Source organism: Egretta garzetta, unplaced genomic scaffold (genome assembly GCF_000687185.1).
Source record: "Egretta garzetta isolate BGI_Z169 unplaced genomic scaffold, ASM68718v1 scaffold18, whole genome shotgun sequence".
Lineage (NCBI taxonomy): Eukaryota > Metazoa > Chordata > Aves > Pelecaniformes > Ardeidae > Egretta > Egretta garzetta.
Window position 1 is genome coordinate 5381510 of NW_009260616.1, and position 10796 is coordinate 5392305.

Genomic DNA, 10796 nt, shown 5'->3' on the forward strand with positions numbered 1-10796 from the left:
AAAAGGATATAAAGTGGCTGAGAGTTGTCCCGTGCTTCTTTATTGGCCTCCCACGCCCACCTAAACCAGGGAGCTCCGGAAAGTGGAAAGACATCGCCGGGAACGATAGGCCAGCCTCCCTACAGCTGTCCTGTGTCCCAACACCTTCCAAAATCAGCTGAGGGGCTGGAGCTGGGTGGCTGTAGGCTCTCTTACATGAGCAATACTAAAGGGTAGGCTTCATCCCATAAAAAACATATAAAACCATATAAAATTTTCACCACATCAAATCTCATTAGGGGCCACATTTCTTACAAGTACTAGTAAGAGCGTTGAGCCTGCAGGACCTTCTGGCTGTCGTGGTGGTGCTATGTAGAAGGTGAACATAGTCCAAAAAAGAAAATAGTCCAAAAAGAAAAAAAATTTGTCAAAAATCTTTATAAAATACTGGACAATCAAGGAACAGAAAATGTACATTTTAATAATGTAGACATCATACCAAGGATACTGACTCACCTGAAAAAAAACCAACCGTTTCATTTGTCAAATGTGTTTTAATATCCAGAAGTAGGCAGTTAAGGATAAATAATTGAATTTTTACATAAAATACTTAGCAATATGAGGCAGAACATTTCATATGGAGTAAATAATATGTAACTTAGTTTTACAAATTAAGAAACATTATTCACTCTCACAAGTTTATCTTCCTACTAACATATGAAGTGATTGTAGTACTCCATGCTGAGCTACTGCTCAGGTTGGACTTACCCATGAATATTGCTAAATCTATCATTTATAATTGATTTTAAAGGCAATCCTATCTTCAAAATCAAAATCAAACATGAAAAGAAAAAGCTAAGAAGGAACTTCTACAGCCTGAAGGCTTAAGGCTGTGATTGTTGTCCAGTGATAAAAAAAGTGAAGTTTTGGGAAAGGGAATTTTTTATTCCCAAATAATTAATAAAATTATTATAGCTATTAGTTTGAAAGGTAAGCACATAGGATGAGTGGACATTGAATGCTGAGTTGAAATAAAGCGCGGCATGCTTGTCCTTACCAAAAAGGTTAAGAAAGCTTTTGGAAATCTCTGTAAAAGGAAGAATGTTGGTAGAGTGGAGGTACTTGAGGGTGGGACATGGGATCAACATTTAGCTGGGGTACGTTGGTCCCATAGCCAAATCATCTACTTGCCAGTGGCCACCAGGCTCTCCTTCGGCTATTGCCAATAAGCACCTCTTAGTCCTGCGCCGAGACAGCAGTCGAGGGGTGGGTGGGCTCTGGCCTGAGCCCGAGGTCTGAGCCTGAGCCATCTTCCCCCACAAGACTCACTGCAGTGTAATGGGGCCTTCCACCGCATTAGGCCGGGTAACGGAGGCGGATTTGCAGCTGCGGCAAGGAGGAGGGAAGACGTGGGGAGAGGAAGGCAGCGAGTGCTGCTCTCTCACACTCCCTGTCACAGGAGCGTGAGGCCGGGGTTGGCAGTGAATGAGGATTTGGTCCTCCTGCATCCCATGTCTGCTCAGAAGGGCAACAGGTGGCCAGGCAGTGGGCAAAAATGTTGGAATCCCTTTAGTTCGGCCAGTAGATCCACAACAGTAATTCTTAATGATCTCTTTTGTTTGTGCACTAGCTAGAGCTGATAAGGTATGCTGTCTTCATCTTCTACGTAGCACCACCACGATAGCCAGGAGGTCCTGCAGGCTCAGCGTCAGCTCACAGCTTGCACTGTGGCTTGCTTCGTCTTATGAATTCATAAACTCTCAAAACAGGAGTCCGTTCCCTCTCCTTTGAGAAGCCCTCACTCTTTTCCAAATACAAGTTTTCATTAGTTACAGATTTTTTCTGCTTCAGTATCCCCTCAATCTTCGCAGTGTGCTCTTTTGTGTTACAAAAACCTCTGATAGCCACAGCAGACTTTTTCTGAGACATCATCCTGATCTCTTTTCTTTCAAAATATTAAATTGCATCATTGTTCTCTGATTCTTTCATTCTCTCTGCTGTCTTACTTAGAGCACCTATTGTGGAAAGATAGTGAAGCGTTACATACACTTCACTGAACGAAGTCCTCCTCCTCCTCCTTCATCACACAACTTTTACAAGGAGTGGTAAGAGAGAACCTGTCTGCTACACCATTAACCTAACCCTGCCATTCCACCACTAAACCATGTCCACAAGCACCTCATCTGCCTGGCTTTTAAATCCCTCCAGGGGTGGGGACTCAACCCTTTCCCTGGGTAGCCCATTCCAATGCTTGACAACCCTTTCGGTGAAGAAATTTTTCCTAATGTCCAATCTAAACCTTCTCTGGCACAACTTGAGGCCATTCCCCCTCGTCCTATCACCCGTTACCTGGGCAAGAAGAGACAAACACCCACCTCACTGCAGCCTCCTGTCAGGGAGTTGTAGAGGGCGATAAGGCCTCCCCTCAGCCTCCTTTTTTCCATGCTTTAGGCAAGGCTTTTCCAAATCCATAGTTTTCTCTTAATGGTTCAACACACTGGTAAACAGCGTGAGAGGGAGAATCCTGAAAATTGCTCTGGATGAGAGGTGGACAAGTTGCCTGCCTGCCTCATGCTGAGCGAGGCTGCACTTCTTGCCATGAATTCCTGTCCTCAGTAACTGAGTTACCATTCATCGCATTTGGTGTTTGAAGGAACAAGCGAGTAGGAGGCTGGGAACGCAGTGCAAAGAACATACTGCTTGGCATACACAGAGCAAACCCTAAGGCTTGCAGGAAACACGAGGTATACGTACGGTGACCGTGCGTGCAGCGTGTGCACCATAAGCCCAGCAGTTCTCCATACAGTTAGGCAGTGCACGTGTAGGTGTTATGAATGTGCACTGCATAAGCAGAAGTTAAAACATTTTTTGAGAAGTGTTGAGCCTGACATGTTTTCTGTCCACCTCCAGTTGTGCCGAAGCTGTGAGTTGTGTTTCTCTGGGACCTAGGGCATTGCTTTGTGAAGCATCCAGCGCTATGGTACAGCAGCATCAGGCCTTTCATCATGAACAGGCTGCCTTACATCCACGAATCTCAGAAAAATGTAAAAGCACCTCCAGGCCTTCCCAGACAAGATTTCCAAGCACACACACAAAAAAAGAGAACCTATGTGTGGGAATAAAAGAGGAAATAAAAGGTCTTTGTAATGGGGCCTTTCTCATCCTTGTGCTACGATGCCAAAATCATACCAAGCATCAGCATAAAATTTGGAGGAAGCCAAACATTCAGCCTTCAAAACTGAAAGAGAACACCCAGGAAGGCTTTTGTTCTCTCAACCCTGGATATGGAGACATATCTGAAGATCACCTCCCCCAGAGGGCAGTGCAACTTAAAGAATGGAAACATCTCCCTGGCGGCATTTAAATGGAAATCAGCAATTTGAAGATGCGGTTTTTATCTCAAGGATGTTAACAGAAAAAGAGTCTACGGGGATGTAATTTCTGGAATAAATCTGTGTACACAGTATGACTCTACATTTCACTCACTTTAAGCCATATTCAAGTGAAATCTACAAAAATTCCTTTTTTTTTTCCCCCTTGATCCTCCAAATGTTATACTGAAATAATGTCTCTGATAACAGATTATGATATCCTGGGTTATGTCTCTATTGCAAGAGAGAAGTGGAGCACAAAAGAATAAAATTCTTGTTTCTGATGGACTGTGCAAAGACTCCTAATTGAGAAACCTGAAATTAAATGTAATTCAGAGGCCATATTTTTAAGGACTGACTTAGATGTAAATCTAATACTGATTCAAGTAAATAGATGAGACTGTAGAATAAATATGTCTCTTTGTCTCTCACTTGTACTTTTTTTGTTCTAACAATAGCCATCTATGTAGATCAAAATCAAATGATGCAATGGATTTAAATGGTAAAGCATTATTATGCATGTTTATAAAATTATGTTTTGTCATCTAGAAAAATACATTGTTGAGTAGAAACTGACAAACAACATACATATTTTTTGTAAATATGTATGGATTTAATCCTTCTTTTGAAAAGAGTGAATAATCTGAAACTGTTTTATACAGCTACTGTCATGAAGCAAAGAACAAAAAAATCATCAGATTGTGCAAATTGCTGTCACTCCATTCACGGCAACAGAAGATTAAATGCAGATTGGGTCAAGATTGTTATTAACATTCCTATTAAGCCCCATCACAGTCATTGCAAGTGAGAGAGGAAAACTAATTTCTACCTCTGTTGCTGTTATTGTTTGCTTGGAAAAAATGCTCTCCACAGCTAAATTAACAAGACAGTTCCACATCACTACATAATGCTCTTTGTTCTTAACAGGAAAGAGAAACATTTGTAATAAAATCAAACTCCTTCAATTTGTGTAGCATAGTATGGCTCGGTGTGTCTAAATAATTGGCATTTTGTAGACTGCTGCTAGCGTTGTACCAGCGTGTGATGGATGCCTTTAAAACCCGATGCTGGCAACTTGCAGTCTATTCCCCCTCTCGCCTAGTGGTCCAGCGATGAGAGGCTTTGTGTTTGTATTATTCATCCTGGCGATAAGGCTAAAGAAGCCTGTGGAATTCATCAAGGAGTGATTTTTTCCCCCTTATTTTTCATCAGCTGGTGAGATTTTAGAAGACCTGGGTCCATTTACATTCTTTGAAATCATCCTATGGTGCATGTAGGAGAGCTCTTGTGTCTCTGAGAGGACCTGAGGATGCATAACTGGCACTGCCTTTGGCTGCCTCCAGTCTCAAGCCTCCGAGACCAGAGCCCCGGCCGCAGTGGCATTGCCAAAAGCCGCTTTCAGCTTGGGTTTGGCAGGAGGCTTGCACTCCGGGCGCACGCTGGCCAGCTGCAACTGCTTGTCTGGCCCTGCTTCCCTGCCCATGAATGAACACCCATCAACAGCCTAACAAGAACAGAGAGAGAAAGTGCTTCAAAAGCTGCCCCTGCCCATCTTTCATGTATGTTCGGTGTTAAATGGTAACCTGCCTCTCTTCACTGGATTATTTTTTCTTCTTTCACGGGCAGGCAGGGTTTCCTTGGCTTTTACTCTGAACAGATTTACCAAAAACTAGTTCAGAACTGAAAGCCGTGCAGTCACCACCTCATTATTCATGTGTGCTATCTTCACAGGTACAGACACACAGAGAATATTTCTTGTTTTTCATTTTTCACGTAGATGCGTGCATATAGACAAGCATGTATGTGTGCAATTACGTATCTGCATGTCGCATGCTGATGTATGTACACGAACGCGTACACATAGGGACCTGTATGCATTAATATGTTACTTGAAATGAACTGCCGGGGGTCTTTAAGCTGTACCAGCACTTCCAATTAATTTGTTGGCACTTCACTCTTCATTTCAATGCCATAGCTACACAGCCCTTTGGTTTTTACTTATTTCTTTTTATTAGTGATGGCTGATTTGGAGCCAGATCCTTTTCCTGAATTTTTATAAATGCCTTTCAACTTCTGCTTTTCTGGATAGCAGTATCTGAAGCCATTTGATTATTTAAATAAGTTTTTTTAAATAACTCTTAAAATGCATACATACATACAAAAGCAAAGCTGATACAGAAAGCTGATATATTTTTAGACAAAGGATTTTAATGTTTTTAATGATTCTTTTTTTTACCTGCAGGGATGTTATTGGAGCTATGTAGATATACATCAGTTGTTACTGGCCTGTATTATTAATGACCTTCCTTTCATTTTCAAAGGCATTGAGGACACATTTCCCTCAATTATGTCGGCTAAGCATAAAGTTCACCAGTCAGGAGTGGCAATGCAGAGGTTCTAATCTTCTTAAAATGTAATCACGAGGAGGTAAAGCTGTAGGATTTTAGTATTTGCTCCATAAAAACACCTGTTGCAGCAACACGAGAGCAACAGCTAGGGATCATTTTGCCGTTAGGACTGATATTTCGGGCACTATGGCTAATTTCAAAGAAATTACTAACACTGGTGGGATCGGATGCTGGTTTTAACAAATGAAAATATGAAATTGCTGAGCCACTAGCTGTTATTTAACTGGCTCTGGCAGTTGTCCCAGAAGACGGTGGTCAACAATAAATGTGATGCCAATTTTCCCAAAGGCTCCAGGGGCACCTGCACAGCCTGCTGGGAACACAGGCTTCACAAACCGAATAGAATTCTTTCAAAAAGTTAGTGTGAGCATATGAATAAGGGTAATTTGGCTTCTGCAGTGTACCTGGATTTCTAAAAAGCCATACACTAGGTCCTCACTAAGAGCTTTCAAAGCAACTAATCAGTCATGAAATGACAAAAGAGGCTCCCTTTTCGATTAATAGCTATAGCAAGATCCATCAAGGGCTATTAAACATAATTGTCCACTTGCAACCCCTATTCAGGAAATCCTTAAAATGATAATTGCTGGAACTGGGATGGCAAAGCTATCACCACCTGCTTGTCCTTCACTTACCTCTTTCCTCAAGCACTTGCTGTTGGCCTCTCTCATGGTCGTAATGCTGGGCAAGAAGACTTTTGCCCTGACCCAGTGCAGCCTTTCCGATATTCTTAGCTAAGAGTCAAATTATGCACTGAGTAATAACAGGTATCTGTATTTTCCTCTTTTTGATGATAAAAGGACTCTTCCTTGCATAACTTCTTGATGTTATTTAAAAATAGAGCAACCATTTCCACATCAATAGCTTCTTTTATGGAGGACATCAAACTTGCAAAATTTGGGGCCTTGTTGTCCATTTTTTTAATTGCTGCAGTACAATGTAGGAGGTGATGCAGAAATCTATCATTCCTATCGGTTTTAGAAGATTTTGGAGAAAGGAACGCAGTTCCTGCATTTTGATGAGTTGTGACGAGAGACCTCCTCTGCAGAGCCCTGGGAGACCGGCACGGGCACCAGTCAGCCATAATCCTTCAACCCAAGAGCTGCCCTTGTGCAGGGAAAGCAAAGGTGGAATTTGTACCCGTGCGCTTTAGTAACTCACACAGCCTCAAGCACTGAAGTACTGAACACGAGGAAAGTTCGGACTGCAACATGAATTCTGCATCGGTATAAACTCACATAAGAGAGAGGAACACTATTCAAGTCAGCTTTTGTAGATGTAAGCATTCTCACACCCTACAGCTTCTTTCCCAGCGTGACCGTATATATGTCAGTGGCAGGTTCAGGTGCAGAAGCAAGCAGTCTTGTCCCTTAAACAAAGCTGTTTGTTAGGAGAAAAGATTTATGTCTGTGTACTAAACGGACAAATTGCTCTCTCAGTCTGTTAAGCTGTCAGTATGATCTCTTGGCAAGCTGGAACAGTTTGCTGCTGGTTTTTGGAGTGGGACAAATTGCCTGTGTGCAAGCATAACCTAATAGTAAAAGACACCACGGATATACTGATCAAATGATACAAAGGAAGTAAATCAGTGTTTATTTTCTGAATCCTTTGACTTCATATAGTTTTTAAACAGAAAAAAATCAGCGTTTTCAGAGATGAACACCTAAACGAATATGTTAATAAGTCTCTACAATCCCATTAACTTCAGCTGAACTTGCTGATTCTCCAGCTAGCAGACCATGCAGGCCACCCAGAAATCATGCCTAATTTTAGGTCCCTATTTTAAAAAAAAAAACCTTGAGAGCATACTTAGAGCCAGAACTGTTTTTTAACAATTGCTTATTTGTGATGATGGGCAACTTATTTTGCAGAAACCAAAGTTAAACTGATTTAATAGCATGAAAGAAAAAAACCACACTGAGCAACGTAAGCCTCTTTCTGCCATTTTTCTTTTCTGGCTTGACAGGTTGGTTTGAAGAACAGTGTTTTTTCACTGCTGAAACTGAGCTTCATCATTCACGGTATTCTGCACTGGAGTAATGGTATTGGAGCAGTTGCTTTATCATAGAGGTGTAAGAGCCATAGAGGAAGCATTCAGAAGCACTGGTATTTCTGTGACTGCTCTGGGATACGTTCAGCACTGATTTCCTCTTTATGGTGTGAAATCAGCCAAGCACAGCGAGGTTTTGTGGCATGTATCTGGTTCACTACTCTGCATGTGGAAGTTTGTTATCATGGAAAACACAGGAATCTCAGTAGTTTTCTTTACTTACTTAATAGAGACTTTCTATCAACAGTCACAACTTATTTCAAAGTGTTCAAGTGCTCTTGAGGGACCAGAGCAGAACCCCTTTTAGTTCACAGACAACAAAAGCCCAGTTGATGGGTGGGTGGAACTGGTGGATAACATGACCGCTCCGTGAAGCCTGGATCTCGATGTCATGCCCAGCTCCCACTCATCTGACCAGTAAGCTCACAAGGATGATGGCATCTCAGGTGCTCAGTCATGACCTGTAACCACCTTTGATGGTCAAGTATTGCTCACGAGACATTATCAAGAAAGATGTAAGTACCAGCATGTATTAAAAGTAAATGTATTTGAGGCATTTACTTCAATACAAATAACCTATTTCTTGACTGAGGTCTACTGGACAATATTCTGGCCAACTGACAAGGCTTTGAAGATACAACTTAGCAACAAAGAGGCTTTTGTTTTGAGGCACTAACACTTCACTTTCCCGTTTTTTATCTGTTTTTTGTCTTTAGACTCGTTTTACCTGTATTTGTGTCTGTAACTACGACAAATGATTCTTTTTCTTCTTGAAGCCTTTATGACAAGGAGGGACATTGGTCAAATATCACAATGATAATGGTGTCAGGAAATGTTTACATAGTCTGTTGTGAATTCAACATGTCCTCTATAGGATCCATTTCCTGTATATAAAAATTCTGATGTCTGAAAACAAGAGAAGGGGTTATTTAGCCACGCAAGAGTTTAGGAGGGGTCTATCTAGTGCACTGCCACAAATGTGGCAATACATCTTTTTCACTACTATTAGCTTCCTGATCTGCTTCCCAGTTGCAGATCAGTTTATTGTAACCTAAAGCAGGAAGAAGAATTGCTGTTATTTCTCTACCAACACAAGATTTTGTACTTTTTTTTTCATACAATGCAACTGTATTTTTGCTATTTCATCTGTCTTGCATAAGTGAATTACAAACATTGATTTTATAAGTCACTGATGATCTATTACATAACATTGCCTGGTCTATGTTTGCTTTCTTAGGTTTTCCAGGCTTTCCCAGCATATTATTATGGCAAATTTGCATATGTTCTCTATATTTTATATAAATAAGTTATTTCATATGGATATCTTTTCAGATCCAGACTGAAAAATATTTTTCTTATCTTGTCCTTGACTTTCATGGCAGCTTAACTTTTATCCTAGAAAACATCTGTCTTGATGGCAACATGTGCCATAGGCAATGTGTGGCAACAGTAGAGGAAAAAGTGTTCATCTAAGGCAAATGCTACCTGACCTCCCTCCTTCTCTGGGCTGGCAGGGCTCCAGCCTGCAGCGACTCCCAGCCTCTCTGGCTCTCCAGAACCTGCAGCAGTCAGCAGCACGGTCAGGACAGCTTCTGCAGCTCCTCGCTGCGCTCTCATCTTGTGTCTTACCACAGCTTGTCCTAATCAGCCGGACTGTTTCACACCTACCCTGACACAAACCTTTCAATGCTGAACTAGATTAACTACTACTTTGACTCTAGGGCTAAAGCTGAGACAGTCAGGCCTGGGTTGTGCTGTCTCCTGGTGGGGATTGGCACTCCGGTTTTCAGCAGCCTCCCACCACTTCTGTAATGCCCCCAGGCCAGCTTTGTTCCTTGGCAAAGTCATTTGGTGAAAGCTGACCAAGTTGCAGATAGCATTTGCATATCATCTCCATGTGGCAAACCTATTTCAGGTGGGCATGCAAGGTCTCATAAAAAAGGCAGTGAGATTTTCTGCCAGGTCTGAGCGGTGAATCAGAGCTTAGAGACAGAGATGTTGTTCTTGCCTACCCACCTGATATCCAGGTAAGAAGAGCCAGCTCCAGGCTACTCAGCAAGAGAGGCAGATTTCAATTTTGATGCTCCAAGAAAAAGAATAGAATTTAATCTGTCTTCTTTCCAGGGTAGCAAAATCTGTGACAGCAGTGTGTCAAGTGGGGCAGATGAGGTAACAGGTCTGATGGAGGTCAGTGGCAGTTTCAGAGAGTTGTGGAGGGTGAAAGATATAGGTCCAAGTGGTGCAGGCCTAAGTGGTGCTGGGAGTGGATTAAAAGTCCCTATCCAGTGTCCGTCATCCTGGGTAGATTAGAGGCCCAGAAATGCCCTCATCTATCTCTTGCAACATGCCAAATTGAAGGCCACTCTAAAGCTTTCTTAATGCTTTCTTAAGTTATGTGCCCCAGATAAACATCTGGTTCCCCTAGCTTCCCCACGTAGTCACCGAGTGGACGATCGTTAACCCGCTGCTGGTTTAATCATTGATTTAAGCATGGAATCTGGGGGGAGAGGGCTTTGGATTCTGGCATCTTGGAGACAGTATTCCAAGCCTCAGGACTTGAGATGTGTCTCAGGGGGCGCATGAGCTCCTTCCTGCGCATATGCCCTAACCCAGGTGATGGAGAATGAAAGTGGAGAGCAGCCTGCAGAGTGCGATCACGTGGGGTGAATCCGGACTTGCACATCCAAGCAGGCGCATCCTGGTGTCCCAGCATATGCGATGTGGTTTGGACATATAAATACACAGCATATCTTTCTATATAAAACACAGACATTAGTGCAAAAGAAATACATTAAGCCCATGATGAATATTATTATGCCATGCTTATAAATTGAATTTACAGGTTTTTTTATCCTTATATTGGCTTAGCTAGTGATAGATGCCATTCTGGACCCCAGGTAACTTTCCTAGCCTTTCATTTAGTAGCAGGTATTTTCATATCCAAGAACTGTACGTGCTGATTCTTGCTGAAACTCATGTTTATACAAG